General features: G+C 50.5%; 1 pseudogene; it reads right to left on the minus strand.

Annotated features, from left to right (window-relative positions):
* Nucleotides 1-7339: 7339 nt before the first annotated feature.
* On the minus strand, nt 7340-15972 carry LOC108532403 (sialic acid-binding Ig-like lectin 8; annotated as a pseudogene).
* Between the last annotated feature and the right edge of the window lie 751 nt (nt 15973-16723).

The following is a 16723-nucleotide window of genomic DNA, read 5'->3' on the forward strand; positions in this document are numbered from 1 at the left end:
CAGGGAAAATTAAACTTTAGGTCCAGCTACATGGTTGTCCATATCACTCTGTGTAGTATGCATCCATCAACCCTTGATCCCTGGGACATATTAGTACTTGCCACCATACCTTTGTCAAATCTCTACACACAATAGTATCTAGATAACTCTTAATTCTTCCTTATTAATAGAGAGGTAGCTGCATCCTCATTTGATATACAACAAATTAAGTCTCCAGTAAATAATATCTGTTGTAAGTTATTTAGCATGTGGCACATAATAAAAAGTTCAGTACATTTAGTGCTTTTTTTTTTTAAGACAGGGTCTTGCTCTGTTGCCCAGGTTGGAGTGCACTGGCATGATCACAGCTCACTCCAGCCTTGACCTCCCAGGCTCAAGTGACTCTCCCAGCTCATCCTCCCTAGTAGCTGGGACCACAGGCTCATACTACCAGGCTGGAGTAATTTTTTGTTTTTATTTTTAGGAGAGATGGGGGTCTTGCTATGTTCCCCAGGCTGGTCTTGAACTCCTGGGTTCAAACAATCCTCCCACCTTGGCCTCCAAAGTGCTTTGACTATGGGTGTGAGGCACTGTGCCCAGTCACATTTAGTTTTAACAATAAAGTCATACTATGTTCAGAGACCAGAAGATCAAATATGAATATGTGAGTCTTACTGTGGTTCTTTAACGAATTTAATGAAGGCCTGAGAACCAAGAGCAGATGGATTTCCCAGCTCCAGCAGAAGGAGCAAGCTCGTGCTTCCCGCTAGCTCTTTCCTTCTACGATTCTGTCATCTGATCCTTGGCCCCAGCAGAGTCTCCCCTCCATGGCTGGAGCCTGAAAGAGAGAGCGAGAGAGAGGATGGGGAGGAGGGACCTCTCCTGCCTCTCCTGGGCCCTGTCTCCGACATCCTCCATCCCCACATAACAGCACTAAGAACAAAGCGCATGCTCAGTGCAGGTCTACACGAATGAACGCCTTAATAAATGGTGGGGGCTGTTTCCCTACCTTCTTCCTAATTCACACTGCAAAGCTGCTCCTGATGAGGCGTCCCTCGTCCGTCTTTTTCTTACGGATGCGTCTGCTTCCTGCGGCAAAGCCTGCCCAGGCTCCCACGTATGTCTGTTTCTCTCACTTTTCAGGAGCTCTGAGCAGCCTGTACGTGTGCATCCGTGCTGCCTCATACCAGGCAGAGCCGCAGTCTATTCTCTTCTGCAGATGGAAGAGCAACGTGTGTTTGATTTGAGTGCAGGAAGTACGTTTGCTCCCATGTGCTGAAAGATTTTGTTGTAAAACTTCCCTGTAGTGTGGCGCCAAGGGAAGCCCTCTTTTCTCTCTGCAGCAGTTGGTGGGATGACTTTTTTTTTTTTTTTTTTACCAACCTCCCATCCAATACGGAGCAAGCCACGGGAGAACCTCCTGTGATCCTCAACACACGAGAAGTGAAAGAGTGAGTATGTCCTCCACCGCCCGGACGAACTTTTACCGGGATTTGCAGAGGCTGTAATTCACAGTATGGCCACCAGAGGGCAGTCATAACCCTTCACTTTCCAGTCATTTCACACCAAAGACAAATCAGGTCAAACGTCATGTGAGACTTGTGCAAATAGCTGGAAATAGTTTTCGTTTTAATTGGAGAACGCTGTTAGTGAGCCTTTAGTATTAATTAATTATTAATTATTAATTTATTATTAAATGTTCGAAATCCTTTACCTACAACAGATCTTTTGAACCTTATGAGACTGTAAGAGACCAAAAAATACATCACCGCAAAATACGACTGTAGGAGACCAAAATACGCCACCCCAAAATGTACCTTTTTGGCATAAAGATTATTTCAAGAGCCTGCAGACACAGGAGACTCTCTGAGAACCAGGGAAGAAGTTAGCTTTTTAAAAGGGAAAACCACATCTACAAAGGAATCTCCAACAGCAAAGGGATCTCCCTCTGTACCAGGAAGAGAAGACGACTCACTCACGAAACTCTTATCAAGGGAAGAGGCACCCATGTGATCTGCAAAACAAGCCTGCTGTTGTTTCCTGGTGTATTTCCCTGTTGCCTTCCGATAACTGGCCTACCCACACCCTTCTTTCTTTGTTTCCGTGGAAGATGCTGTTTAAGAATGAAGTCAAAGCCACCTCTTTGAAATTTACTCTTTTTCCCTGGGTGTATCCCATGTACACATGAGGTATACAGGTTGCTAACCTCTGTTTTTCTTTTAATAAACTTTTGTTACTTGGGTTCTTCCCAACGAAGGACTTTGAAGTCCTGTCACTCATAGTTTCGAAAGGTTTTCTTCTTATTTCTAAGGGAAACTGAAACTCCCCACTATCCTAAAAAGAAGTACATGATCTTTTTCTTCCCCTCGCAAATGGCCAGGTTAGCAGGGGAACATATCCAAGTCCTGTGGCAGATCATATTGGGAAGCTGCTGATCACCAGTTTCAGGTGTTTTCTATCTTTTGGGAGATGGCCGTTCTCTGGCACCAGCTGCGACCAATAGATTATTTTAGAGAAACAGTGTAACAACCACCTGACAGCAGATAGCCACCTGACATTGCCGGTAGTGGAGGCAGCCCTCTCCTGCCCTGCTTGTGCTGACTAGCTACTTCCTGTAAGAGCCTTAGTAAATGTAATCCACATAACATACAACCGACCCATGTAAAGTGTACAATTCACGGGTTTTTTAGTATCATCACAGGATGGTGCCTTATACCAGGCAGAGTCCATTCTCTTCTGCAGAAGGAAGAACGGCGTGCGTTTGATTTGAATGCAGGAAGTACGTTTGCCCGACATCACTACAAACATTTTAAAAACTTTTTCGGCCCGGCGCGGTGGCTCACGCCTGTAATCCCAGCACTTTGGGAGGCCGAGACGGGCGGATCACGAGGTCAGGAGATCGAGACCATCCTGACTAACACGGTGAAACCCCGTCTCTACTAAAATACAAAATTAGCCGGGCGCGGTGGCGGGCGCCTGTAGTCCCAGCTGCACGGGAGGCTGAGGCAGGAGAATGACGTGAACCCGGGAGGCGGACCTTGCAGTGAGTGGAGATCGCGCCACCGCACTCCAGCCTGGGCGACAGAGCGAGACTCCGTCCCAAAAAAAAAAAAAAAAAAAAAAAAAAAAAAAAAAAACTTTTCATGACTTCAAAAAGAAACCCAGTGCTGATTAGCAGTCACACCTCAATCACCTGTTCCCTCCCAGCCCTGGGCCACTGCACTTTCTGTCTCTGTCTCTATAGATGCGCGGAGTCAGACACGCGCATATAAAGAGGGAAGCGTGCATTTGTGGTCTTTTGTGCGGAGGGCGGCGTTGTTTTTTTGTTTTTTTTTTTGTTGAGATGGAGTGCTTCGCTGCTGTGCGCCCAGGGCTGAGTTCGTGGCCGGGACTCAGCTCACGCCAAGCTCTGCTCCGCGGCGTTGACCCATTCTCCTGCCGCAGCCCGAGGTGGCTGGGACTACAGGCGGCCCGCGACCGCGCGGGGCGGCTAGTTTTTTGTATTTTTTTTTTTTTTTTTTTCTTTTGAGACGGCAGTCTTGCTCTGACCACCAGGCTGGAGTGCGAGGTGCCGGATCTCGAGCTCACGGTGCAAGCTCCGCCTCCCGGGTTCCGCCATTCTCCTGTGCTCGAGGCCTGAGCCGAGTAGCTGGCGATAAGCGCCCGCCTCATCGCCCCGGTAGTTTTTTGTATTTTTTATAGAGACGGGTTTCACCGTATTAAGCCAGGGATGTCTCGATTCCTGACGCATTGATCCGCCCGTCTCCGCCTCCGCAAAGTGCTGGGGATTACAGGCGTTGAGCCAGCCGCGGCCCAGGGCCTAGGGTTTTTTGTATTTTTTTTAGTAGCTAGAAAAAAAAAACCGGCGTGTCACCGTGTTGCCAGGATGGTCTCCGATCTCCTGACTCGTGATCACCCGTCTTGGCCTCCACAAAGTGCTGGGATTACAGGCTTGAGCCACCGCGCCCGGCCCCCGTGTCTGGCTTCTTTCACATAGATGATGCATCCAAGCCTCATCCATGTTGTAGCCTGTGACGGTTCTTCGCTCCTTCCTACGGCTGGATACCTATGTAACAAACCTGCACGTTTAGCACATGTATCCCAGAACTTAAAGTAAAACAAAATAAAATAGTATGTGTTATTATAAAAGGAAAGAAAAATGTATTTCCAAGTACTGCTTGCGATACCCTGTGAATTGAACATTTCTGAGTGGCTCTTTCTGCCTTTCTCCTCCTCTATCTCTGTTTCTCTCTCTCTCTGTTATTTCTCAGTATGCAACACATCATCACATCCCTGCACACCTCGACTCCTCCTCCACGAGCTCCTGTCTGCACAGGTCTGCCCCTGTGCTCCTAACCCGCAGCGTTATTCCTCTAAACAAATGTGAACCAGAATGAGCCTCTCTTTCAAGACGGATCCTGAGTGGCTAACTGAGCCTAAGTTTAAAATAGAGGCAAGCGGCCAATTACTGACTACAGGTCACCCACGTACTCTGACTTCCCTAAAAACCCACAGCTTTTTCATCTCCCGGACTTTCAGAGATCACCTGAACCAACCAATCAGAGCTCAGCTGTGTCCACCAATGAGCACTCAGTAAGTTTCAATCCTTCATTTGCATAAACAGACCTGATTGGGAGCCTGGGCAGGACACTAAACCTGACACTTCCCTTGGCTTGATGGAACAACCCTTCATTTTACACTGGAGTCTCTCTGGTTTGCAAACTGTTACCTGGAATAAAGTCTCTTTCCTGCAAAATCCTTTTCAGAGAACTTTAGTTTATAGTCCTAATAGTGAATTTAGGAATAACCTAAAACTCCAACAAGGACACTGGTTATACGAACTTGGGTTTAGGATTTTACCAGCATGCCCTGCAGCCATCGAAAATGGACTTGCTGAGGAACATTTAATGGTACAAGGGAAGAGTACCCTGTTGAGGAGAAAAGCAGCTGGTCTTAAAACAGGACCAGTAATTTAAAAATTGGGTGAGACTTCCGGGGGCCGCTCTGGGCTCCAGCGTCTGCTTGGGGGCCGACTCCCTCTAACTGGCCAGTGGCATGGACGGGACAGAGCCGAGCCCTGGGCCCACTTTGGCCCATCCATGAGTGCAGCTGCATGATGCATCCCAGCCTTGGCAACTGCAGCAGGCAGGGAGGAGCTGCAGCGCCGGCCGACTCCGCCTGGGCCTCAGATCCTGTCACACAGGACGGCATGCACCTTAGATCCTGAAAAAAAGGCACAAAGTGTTCAAGTGATGTTTAGAAATCATTTGCGAGTGGATCTTACAGATTTGGTGCTAAAGCACCCAAACGTTATGCATTAGATCCTGATGTGCACTCCTGGGAATTCTTGCACGGCCAGGGTCAGGTGTCTGTGGGTGCCCATCGAGCATCCTCCTCTCTTGACTGAAAATGACAATAACGACTCTTCGTCATCCTCCTCTTTCTCTGAGGCTGATGTGGCAAATGGGGTCTGGGTCATTGCAACTGCTGTGGCATGATCCGCGCTGTCATGACTTGGCTGCTGGTCTTCTGTGCAGACTTTTGGTGACGCTTGTCATGCTGCTGCCTTCCAAAGACTTCTGGTACTCTGTGGTCAATGGCGGTGCTTGCCTGTTGTTCTAGCTGGGAACCACGCTCACCGACCCCAGGGCGGTACCCAAAGGAAAGGCTACAAAAGAATACACGGAGAGTGCGCGGCTGCAGCCCCGAGAAGTGATCAACACCTGCTCCAAGTGCTGCTGTATCAAGCAGAGATAGGTTAGACAGGCGGGTCACAGCCTCCCTTAAAGGGAAACAAACTTGTTAAATAGAGAGAACAAACCGCCGGACATCGCACAAACCGCATCCCGGGCTGGTGGTCAAAACATCCTGCAGGAAGGAGGTAGAAGGGCAGAAGGGAAAGTCCCCAAATTCGTGCAAGTGCGGAAACCCATGCTGAGTTAGTGTCCTCGGGCTGATCTGTGCTTATTATAATAGTGAAAACACACCCCCGCGTGGAGACTTAAGGTGCTAATGAGACAGCGAGGTATGCACTAGCGTGTACAGCCATTGCACATGCGGGCCTAAGAGACCACCCAGAACATGCTTAAGAGCAACACCGTCCTACTCCCGCATGAGTAGTCACGGAAGATTCCCCTAAAGGGAGTTTCCCCAGCGTCAGTCAGCGCCATCTCATGTTTGAGCAGCCGCTCTGACCTGCTGTCAGAGTGCACTTTCACTTTGCCATTAACTCTCTTGCTTACTTTTAGTTGGACTCGTTCTCAAATTCTTTTGCCTAGTGAAGTCAAGAACCTGAACTGGCCCACCAGCCTACAAAGCCAGAGCGTGCCCACCACTGCTGTACTTGCAAGAGATGTGTTTGCAAAACGGGTCACCACAGCCTGAGGGTGAGCAGTGGTGTAGGAGGTAAGAATCTGAGTTTTCTGTGCTCTTTCCTATGTAGACAGCTCCGTCTTCAGCCCACGGTCTGATTCTCTGTGGATTTCAGTTTATCTCCTGTGTCCGGGGACAGCGGACTGAATGCAGTGAATTCTTACCTCCAATAATTGTCATCCTGCCGATCCTCCTGTGCCTTGAGGATTGTCTGTTTTCACTTTCACTGCAGTTGTTTGGCAACTGAATCCACTCCATATGCAACAGACAAGACAGAGATCAAGAGATGGGAAAGTAAGAAGTCCACGTGGGAGCAGAGGCTGCCATGGGAAAGGGTGAAGGCTATTTTTAGGGGTCCCCTTATTCCTTTGGATGAATCTCTTCTTCAGCTACCGATTTAGGCGACTGCCGATGATACCCTGGAAAGGAGGCCTGGAGTTCTCTCTGGGAGGGCCCTCTCATCAGGCTGGAAATTGCTAACAGACTTTCACTTATTTACTTGGGATCTGAAGGGAACGAACAGCTCACCTGGGACCAACAGGGCAAATGGAACCTACACAAACCAATTGCTTACAGCAGGCGGAGTGTGATGTATTTACAGTCACAGACTGCAGATTTTCCAGTTCTCACCTGTACAGCTAGGGAAAGGTGCACAGCCGCGTGTTGAAGCCAAACGTCATTAACATTCCTGCGGAGTTAGGATTTTTAAGAATACTTTGCTTTTTTTTTTTTTTTGAGCCAGAGCTTGCTGTTCCGCCCAGGCTGGAGAGTACAATGGCATGATCTCGGCTCACTGCAAACTCTGCCTCCCAGTTCAAGCGATTCTCCTGCCTCAGCCTCCTGAGTAGCTGGGATTACAGGCTTGTGCCACCACACCCAGCTAATTTTGTGTTTTAGTAGAGGTGGGGTTTCACCATGTTGGCCAGGCTGGTCTCAAACTCCTGACCTTGTGATCCACCTGCCTCAGCCTCCCAAAGTGCTGGGATTACAGACATGAGCCACCGCGCCCGGCCAAACAACCTACTTTTTAAGAAACCGTTTCAGGGAAGAGGGAGAACTGCTCCAAGGTCCTCCCCGTGGGTTACTATGAATACTCTGCAGAACATCTTGATCCAATGAGCAGCCGTTCCTGTGTGGTCCTTTGTGCCTCTCCTGTTTTAATTTTGTTTCAAAAATCTTGAGTGTGTGAGGGCCTTGGAACTGATTTTTGTTGTTGTTCCAGCGAAATCAGCACTGTAAACATAGCACCTGCATGAGAGAAAAGCAGCGTCTCGGTGGCCTGATACTAATACTTTGGGCAGCTCAATGCTGATGGTGGTGTGGGGGACCAGGGGGCTGCCAACCTAGCCCTTGGGCACCCTGGGAAGGCGCAGGGACCACAAGGCGGCCAGCCCCTGGCAGGGGAGACCGCGTGTGCCGCGGTGCAGGCAACACTCATGCCGGGAATGGTCAGGATGGCACCAGCTTGTTGGATTTTTTGTTGGCATTTGTGTTTGTTTCTCTACTCACCACCCAAGTGATAAAATAGGATCCTTGGTGCAGAACTTAAATTATCCCAGAAAGCCAACAGTTCCCCGCCTTGGGGACTTGTCTTTAAATTGCCTGGTTTGTACGTTTCTGGCCGGACGCATGAAGAAGCAATCTGTGACAAATCTGAGGGTCTTCCTTTCAGCCCCCCTCCCACGCTAAGAAAAGTCGGTGTTTCCCTCCCGGGAGCTGTTGTGAATTTCTCTTTATCTGGGAACTGGTTTGGTTTTGTTTTTAGTTGCTCTGTGCTCCCTCTGAATCAAAGCTTCTAGCACTGCCCCTGAAAACCACAAAGGGTCCTGCTTGAGGCGCCAACCCGGCCAAGAGAGCAAACCGGCAGGAGGTTTGGAAATGGACTCGGTCTCTGCAGAAGCGTGTGCACTATTAGGGGATGAACCGCGTCACAGCCAGAGGCACGAAGCTCATGTTGTAGGCGATCCAGGAGACGTGAGTTCCCAGAGCTTGTTTGGCGCGTTCATGTGCACACTGTTGTCGGGGTTGGAATGTGTACTGAGCTTCCATGTGAGGCTTGTGATATGCATTTCCTGTTTATCAATAAAAGATTATCGAAGTGGTTGAATCCTGGGAGTTGGCAAATGTGTACTGACCCAGTGCACTTGACTCTTCAACCCCTTCTTTCCATATCATTTTTATAAGAAATAAGGTAACCTACATGACAATTCTAAAATAAAATAAATTGGGCGAGGTCCTAAGTAGGAAAACCAAACCAAACGGAAACAGGACACCTGGAAATGTGAGGCTTTGCTGTGCTTTTCTGTATTTCCCAACTGTCCCAACAGTGAGCTGTCTTTTTTGTTTGTGTGTTTGCTTTCTTGCTCGTTTGATAGCCAGGTCAAAATAAGGTAAACAAATATGAAAATAAGTAAATAAATAATAAACTAAAGGCAACATAAAGCCATAAAGATAAGGTTGGGCTCACAAGCGCCATCCTCCCCAGGCCCCACCCGTGCTGGTCAGAGTTCACCCTGGGGAGGAAAGGCTGCCCCAAGGGCTGGGAGATGAGACCCGCAGCCTCTGTGCCAGGAGACACAGGTCTGGGAGGGAGCAGAGCAGAGGGAGGGAGTTGCATCTCTGGAGGGACCCCTCTTCCTGGAGGACTCCAGTAGCTCACAGACCTTTCCAGACCCAGATGGAGGCTGTGGAGGGGGCTCTTTCTGGTGGGTAAGAGAAGCTGGATGCTGGATGAGCTTCCCAGGGCTGAGGGAAGGGCAACTGGAAGCAAAGGAGGGGAGGAGGCTGGGGCCATCCCCATCCAGGGCCACAGCCGGAAACTCCCAGAGCAAGGGTTGAGGAGAAGGGAGGAGGCAGGACCCTCTGCAGGACTTTCATGAGGTCACACACCTGGAAATGTCTTACCCCTAGACACAGCCCTGCACAGACTCACAGATGTGGTGTTACACTCACTCAGACATACACACACGCACACGTACACACACACACACGCGCGCGCGCACACACACACACACACACACACACACACCATGCATTTCTATCCACATCCAGCTGCCAGGACCCTGTACCTCCACCCTGAGGTTCCCATACCGACTTTCTCGTTGGTGTGAACATTGGTCTCTATCATGTTCTTGCTGTGTGATTGTGGGCAAGTAACTTCACCTCTCTGCACCTCCGAATTTCTTCATCTGCAAATGGGGTTAAAGTATGTGTCTTGCTTGGCTGCTGGGAGGGTTAAAGGTAACCCTGTCACAGTGCCTGGCATACAGTCAGTGTGAAATAAATTACTATTATCATCCGCATTGTTATTGTTACCCCTTGTAGTTAGGCCAGCAGTGCCAACTCCTTCCTCAGCTTCACCTGGCGGCCTCTTTCCCCCACACGATGGCATCTTCTTACAGCGCCCTCGGAAATCTTTAAAAGTACGGAGATGTTGAGGACTCTTGGTGCAGAGGTGAAGTCCCCAGACCATCTCCTCCACCTCCTAGGGTCCCACGTGAGGAGGAATTGGGCTTGGACTTGGTGGGAAGTTGGGCACCTTCACCTCTCTCTACCCAGGACTCTCCCGTGGTTCTTACGGACCTGAGATGCGACTTCTTCCCTGATTTCTCCCCATAGGGCGTTGGGTCAGACATATCTCATTATAACCCCATTTGTGTGGTTTAGACACAATAACTTAACAACGTTAATGTTACCGTAGAGACCCTAAGACTGACAGAGTGGACTCTTTGTAGCATTATGGTACCAAATTTTAAACAAGACCTAAGGGCACGCCAAGCAAAGGTGAAGTCACGTGCCACAGAACTTGAAGAATTACTGTGTTCTGACGGCCTCAAGGTTTTTCTTTTTCTCTATCAGCTCAACAAACACTGGTCTCAAAATAAACAATATTAAAATAATTTGCAGCTCATCCACTGCCAGATGCTAACTAACCCCCTGTTCTACCAGCCACAACCACAGCTTGAATTCAGCAAAAGACTAATTTCACTAACTTTCTCCTAAGAAAACAACCATAGGCTAATTCTGCCCATTTACAGAGACTACACACTTTTTTTTTGAAATTATTTTTTCAAAAAATTAAATTTTGAGGCCCGAAAGTCTCGCTCTGTGGCACCAGGCTGAGTGCAGTGGCCGGATTCTCAGCTCAATGCAAGCTCCGCCCCTGGGTTTACGCCATTCTCCTGCCCTCAGCCTCCTGGGTATGCCTGGGACTACAGCGCCTGCCACCGCGCCGCTAATTTTTTCCTTGTATTTTAGTAAGAGACAGGGTTCCAGCCATGGTCTCAATCCTACCTTGTGATCCACTCCGACCTCGGCCTCCCAAAGTGCTGGGATTACAGGCGTGAGCCACCGCGCCCGGCCCCTACACACTTAAACACCTCTGCGTCTCTGCTTTGCCTCTTGACATAGATGGCTTAATTATAATACATTTAAATATTAAGTCTCCACCCCAAAATAAACATGAGTTGCATATAACTGAGGTATTTATCCATCACACGTACGCGTGACACCCTTTCATAAATACCCATGACTCTGCCTCTAATGTGTTAAATCTGTATATTTAGCCAACCCTTCCAACATAAAACTGCTCCAAGCCCTCCTCCCTTAAAACACCTGACTTTCAACTTTTACGAGAAGTTACACTTCCCAGCCCGCCTAGATGGCCACTTACAGACTATAACCCTTTTATTTTTATTTTTTTTGAGATAGAATCTTGCTCTGTCAGCCAGGCTGGAGTGCTGTGGCGTGATCTTGGCTCACTGCAACCTCAGCCTCCCAGGTTCAAGCGATTCTCGTGCCTCGGCCTCTTGAGTAGCTGGGATAACAGGTGTGTGCCACCACGCCCGGCTAATTTTTACATTTTTAGTAGAGATGGGCTTTTGCCATGTTGACCAGGCAGGTCTCCAACTCCTGGCCTCAAGTGATCTGCCCACTTTGGCCTCCCAAAGTGCTGAGATTACAGGTGTGAGCCACCACGCCTAGCCTCATGTAATATTTGAAAATCAAAATTGTGCCAAAAACTCCATGGAGAACAAAAATTTAAATAAACCCAGGATTTTAAATGTGCTTTGCTGAGCCAATTGCAGCCTGAGGCACGAGAAAAATGTTTGTCCCTCTTTATATGTTTTCATGTATGTTTAATGGTCAGTTTTATCCAGAACATTAAATAATTGAACTACTACTGACAAATTGAAAAATTGTGTGTAATAAAACATCATTTTAAGTTTAAAGATTTTACGTATACCTAGAGCAGAATTTATTATACTCAGCTTTCCTGGCTCTACTGGAAGCAAGGAGAAATAATATTTTCAAATCCAACTTTGATTCCCTCATTTTCAACTGAGAACGCTGCCCTACTTGACAATTTCTCTTGACTAAGTGATGATCTTAAATAATTCTTAGTTCACTTCAGTTTATTTTTTTTTACTTTATTTTTATCTTTTGAGACGGAGTTTCACTCTTGTTGCCCAGGCTGGAGTGCAGTGGCATGATCTCGGCTCGCTGCAACCTCTGCCTCCCGGGTTCAAGGAATTCTCCTGCCTCAGCCTCCCGAGTAGCTGGGGTTACAGATGCCTGCCACCACATCTGGCTAATTTTTGTATTTTTAATTTAGTAGAGGTGGGGTTTCACCATTTTGTCCAGGTTGGTCTCAAACTCCTAACCTCAGGTGATCCGCCTGCCTCAGCCTCCCAAAGTGCTGGGATTACAGGTGTGAGCCACCACACCTGGCCACTTCAGTTTATTGAACCTGTCATTATTTAAAATCTTGATATTGGCTTATCATTGGTTTTTAAATTTTAATTTTGATGTTTTAAAAAACAATGCATGTAACTTTGTTTTTCTCAGTTGCTGAGATTTTTGGCGTCCCCTTAAATGTTGCATTCAAAGCAAGTGCCTCATTCTTCTCATCCTAACTCTGGCCCTCCTGGAAAGGTAGGTGCCTAACAACCAGAATGTGCAGGGCTCCAGGCTGAGGAGTTTGGGCTTTATCATGGGTTGGCAAACTACAGCCCTTGCATTGAATCTGGCCCACTGCTTGTTTTTGTCAGTAAAGTTTTATTGGAACACAGTCCAACTCACCATTAACATGTGGTCTACGGCTGATTTCATTCTACAGTAGCAGAGCTGAGTAGCTGCAACAACAACTGTATAGTCCACAAAGCCAAAAATACTTACCATCTGGCCTCTCAGAAAATGTTTGCTGGCCTCTGATCTAGACCATGCGGGTGGAGGACAGCTGTCCAAATGCAGAAGAACTGGGCAGTGATGCCTTCCAGATAGTCCCTCCAGATAGGGAAGGGGAGGTGAGAAGTAGGGAGGTGACAAGGTCCAGAGAAAAAATCCTGAGGCCTCAGCAATGAGAGGGTCAGGATGGGCGGGAGTGATGCTAGCTGTCCTTTGTGGGGCAAATTGACAAGATATGGTGAATTTTCAGCTGTAGAGGAAGACAGGGAGGACAGAGAGGAGGCAACTCTCCTCCATGCCTGATCTGGGAGGAGTGGCTGCCATGCTGTCAGCAAGATGGGGAATCCTGCAGGAGAAGCCGGCTTGTAGGTAGGAGGAGGAGATGAGGAGATAACTTTGGCTGTGACTAGCTGAGCAATCCTGGAGGCCATCCTGTGGGAGGTGTCCAGGCTGAATGCTGGGTGTGGAGACACCCACATTGCTCACCTGACAGGCTGAGCCCCTGACGGCGTTTGCATTCTCCATGCCTGTATCCCCGATGCCCGCTGCTGGCCTTGCCTATTTCTTCCTGCAGGACCTCACTCTGAGTGAAGAGACCGGAGTCTTTCAGTCTTTATCGATCAAGGTGTAGTGGGTGGACCAACCCCCACCCCACCATCATGTTTCCTATTAAAGGGCTGGAGGGATGACTGAGGTGAGAGAGAGGTAAGCTAGTCCCAGGGACCCCAGTGACTCCAGTGATGAGAACACAGGCTCCTGCCTTCTGGCTGGTGGTGCCCGGGGCTTGCCATAGACTTGGAGCCCCACGGACAAGGATGCTTGTGAAATTCTCACTTTGCATCTGTGACCTCCTTGCCCTTATTTTAAGCTCTTGACCATGCAGGTCCCTACAGCTCTGACTTCAGGGATTCTGTTCCCACCCTGCCCTCCCTCAGGGCTCTCCTTCCCTCCCTCCCCAGGGTGAATGCTCACACCATGAAGATGACACAGAAGGACAGGAAGGCCAGGGCTGTGGCTCCAGCTCCCCCGACCGCCCGCAACATCACTCCTGATACAGGCCATGTGGTGCCTGCAAATGGATTGGAGTTATCTCTGGGATTTACCTTCAACAACTGGGTCTCTTCGCCTTCTACTGCCTGTAAGGCCCTCGACTTTGATTCTCCTCCCAGCTTTCCCAGATACAAAGAGCAGGCATGGGAAGGAGGAGGATTACGGACTTCTGGTGAGGCCAGTGAGGCATGAGAGTGCTGGGTGCAGTTTTTTTTTTTTTTAATTTAAAATTTTGATTTGTGTTCACCATGGAATTATTTTGCATTAACTTTTATTTTTTTAAAAAAGATTATCATGTCACAATATTATTTCTCTTGCTTGCTGAGTTGTTTTATTTTTGGTTCTTAAATTTGGTGCCAAGGCAAGTGCCTCACGTGCCTCATCCTGGTCTAAGCACTGCAAAGCAAGGCGCTTGTCTTCTTAAATACACCCATCCAGGCCCCAGCTCCTCCCCTCCAAGATCGACTCCTCCCCTCTCCCCACCCCACACCCTTTTCCTGGCGGGGAGAGGACAGTGACGCTCTGGGTTTCGGGGAAGTTCCAGGCCTCATAACTGAGCACAGACCAGAGCTGAGCTCCCCCTTGAAGCTCAGGGCAGTGGATGGCCCATGAGGGTGGGGCAGGTGTGTCCTCCTCCTCCAGCCCCTCCCCTACCCACCTGTGCCCTCATTCTGCAGGGAGAGGCTCAGGGAAATGTGCTGGGAGCCCCAAGGGTTCTGAGCTCGGCAGGTGAATTCCCCTTCATCCTTCACGTGCACTCGAGGCAGCTCCAGCAGCCCAGGGTTCGAGGACTGTGAGGGGCTCAGGGTCAGGCTCCCTCGGGTCCAGCTCAGCCTGGCAGGGGGATTGCCGTCGACAGCACAGACCAGGCGCAGAGACTAGCCCTCCAGGACTGAGAGGGATGAGCTGTTCCCCAAGGCTGTGGATGCTGTACAGAAAGGTGTGTTCAGGAGGTGGATGATCAGGACCCTCGAGGCTGGTCCTGCTGTATCAATGTCCCCCTGCCCTTGCTGCAGGGCCAAGGAGGGTGTGTGTAGAGGATTCTGAGGGGAGTGAGGAAGGGATGGGAACAGGGGCTCAGGTGGCCACAGGGGCTGAGGATGGGGAGGGGCACTGGATTCACCCACAAGGGGGTCTCAGGTCACCAGGGTGAGTCCGGGTTGAGGAGGGACCTGGCTCTGCCCTGAGCTGAAGGCCCTGCTCCCCCAGCCCCAGGGAGGGGGCTCTGTCCCCTACCTGTGCCATTCACTCGGAAGACAGTCTCGGTCAAGTTCTGAGGAGGGTCTGGCACAGAAAGACACGGAGACCCACGTCACTGTGAGGGCTGGGGACAAGGGCCCTGTCTCCCCAGGAGTCGCGTAAATGGGGAAAGTGGAGCCAACCACTCCAAGCCGAGATTCTGGGAGCCAGCACCCTTGACCCCCATCCTGCTGCTCTCAGCAACACCCCGCCCCACCAGGAACCCAGGCGTCCTGGCCCAGCACTCACAGGACACGTTGAGTTGGACGGTCCTGGTCATGGTCACACCCATCCCAGGCAAGGTCACCTGACAGGTGAGGTTGGTGCCGTGGTCCTGGGGCTTTGGGATGAGGGTGAGCACTGAGGAGCGGGTTGTGGTCAGGCCTGGGGAGGACACGGAGGTCCCCATCCAGGATATGGTAGGGGGCACCCTCTGCTTACAGGCCCAGGGCACAGAGCAGGCCAGGTTTCCGGGGCGGCCAGACTCCATGGTCCCCAGGGTGGAGATACTGGGCCTGTGGGTCAGGACTGGTGAGGAGGAGGGGGTGCAGGATCAGGAGGAGGTCTGAGGTGCAGCCCTGGGGAAGCTTGGGCTGTGGTCCAGTGCCTCCCCTGAGCCCGATACACTTCACCCCCGACCCCTTCCCAAGACAAGGGTTCCAACCCACCCCTGAGCTACAGCCCCATGACGTTTTCTCATGCTGCTTCTGGAGCCAGCGCCTTACCCGTCACCAACACGTGGAGCTGGTTGGACATGTAGTTCCATTTCACGTGCCCTCTCTCAATGCGAAAGAAAAATAACCCCTGGTCCTTCCTCCTGGTGTCTCTGATGCTCAGGGAGCAGTTGTTCATCTGCGGGTTTCCAGAGAGCTGGAATCGGCCCTGGATCTCCTTCTTCACTTGTCGTTTTAGGTTGTTCGTGGCCGCTGGAGCGCGCTGGGCTGTGTTAGTCCCTTGCTGGAACCAGTAGCCATGAACTTCTGGAGAGTCAGTCTTGGGGTGGGAGAAGGAGCAGGGGACGTCGACGCACAGGCCCTCCTGCACTGTCACCTCCCTCTGCACTTGCAGCGTGTAACCATCCCCCCGTTGTCCCTGTCCCTCCACCCTCTCCCTCCCCCAGAGCAGGGGCAGCAGCAGCAGCAGCATGTCTGGTTCGGAGGTGCCAGGGCCGCCAGGGAACGTCTGTTCCTCAGAGTTCTTCTCTCAGGAAGTGAGGGCTCAAGACTTAGAGGAGGCCCCACAGGAGGTTGGTGGTGAGGTCAGAACAGTGACCTCCCCAGAGGAGGAACTTCACACACAGACACTGTCAGGCCTGGGTCAGCCCTTGGAGATCGATTATCTACAATCCCACATCCGCTCCTGGGTCCCTGAAGTCAGACAGGATGAGAGACTCACCCAGATTTCCTCCTCATGCCGAGCCTGATCCCCACATCCTGCCTCCCTGTCTCACCCTTGCCTCTGCAAGGTGAAACTGGGTCCATCCGGCCAGACCCCTGAGTCTCCTCTGTGGCTATCACTGTGGAGGTCAGACCTGCCAAAGGCAGGACTCGGGGCCGTGAGAGGGTGCAGGTGGGGTGAGCAGGCAGCCTCTCCTCCCTCCCTCAGCAGCCACAAGGTGGGCACCCCCTTTCTGCATAACGAGGTCAACAAGGCAGAGCCAGACACTGTCCCCAAGGAGTCACTGTGCAGTGGGGAGACACTGAGGCTCATGACGTCTGAGCTCCCCAGGACAGGAGCTTCAGTGGGGGGCACGGGCAGGGTGGGGTCGCTCTTCCCTAGGTTGAGGGTTCAGTCTCAGGAGGACCGAGCAGAGGGATGCGGGGCTGTGGAGGTGAGGATTTTGTGTGTGGATACACGCCAAGGACACGGAGGGGAGCCCAGCCTGCAGGAGGCCGGG

The sequence above is a fragment of the Rhinopithecus bieti genome, unplaced genomic scaffold, assembly GCF_001698545.2.
Source record: "Rhinopithecus bieti isolate Rb0 unplaced genomic scaffold, ASM169854v2 scaffold_10264, whole genome shotgun sequence".
NCBI lineage: Eukaryota > Metazoa > Chordata > Mammalia > Primates > Cercopithecidae > Rhinopithecus > Rhinopithecus bieti.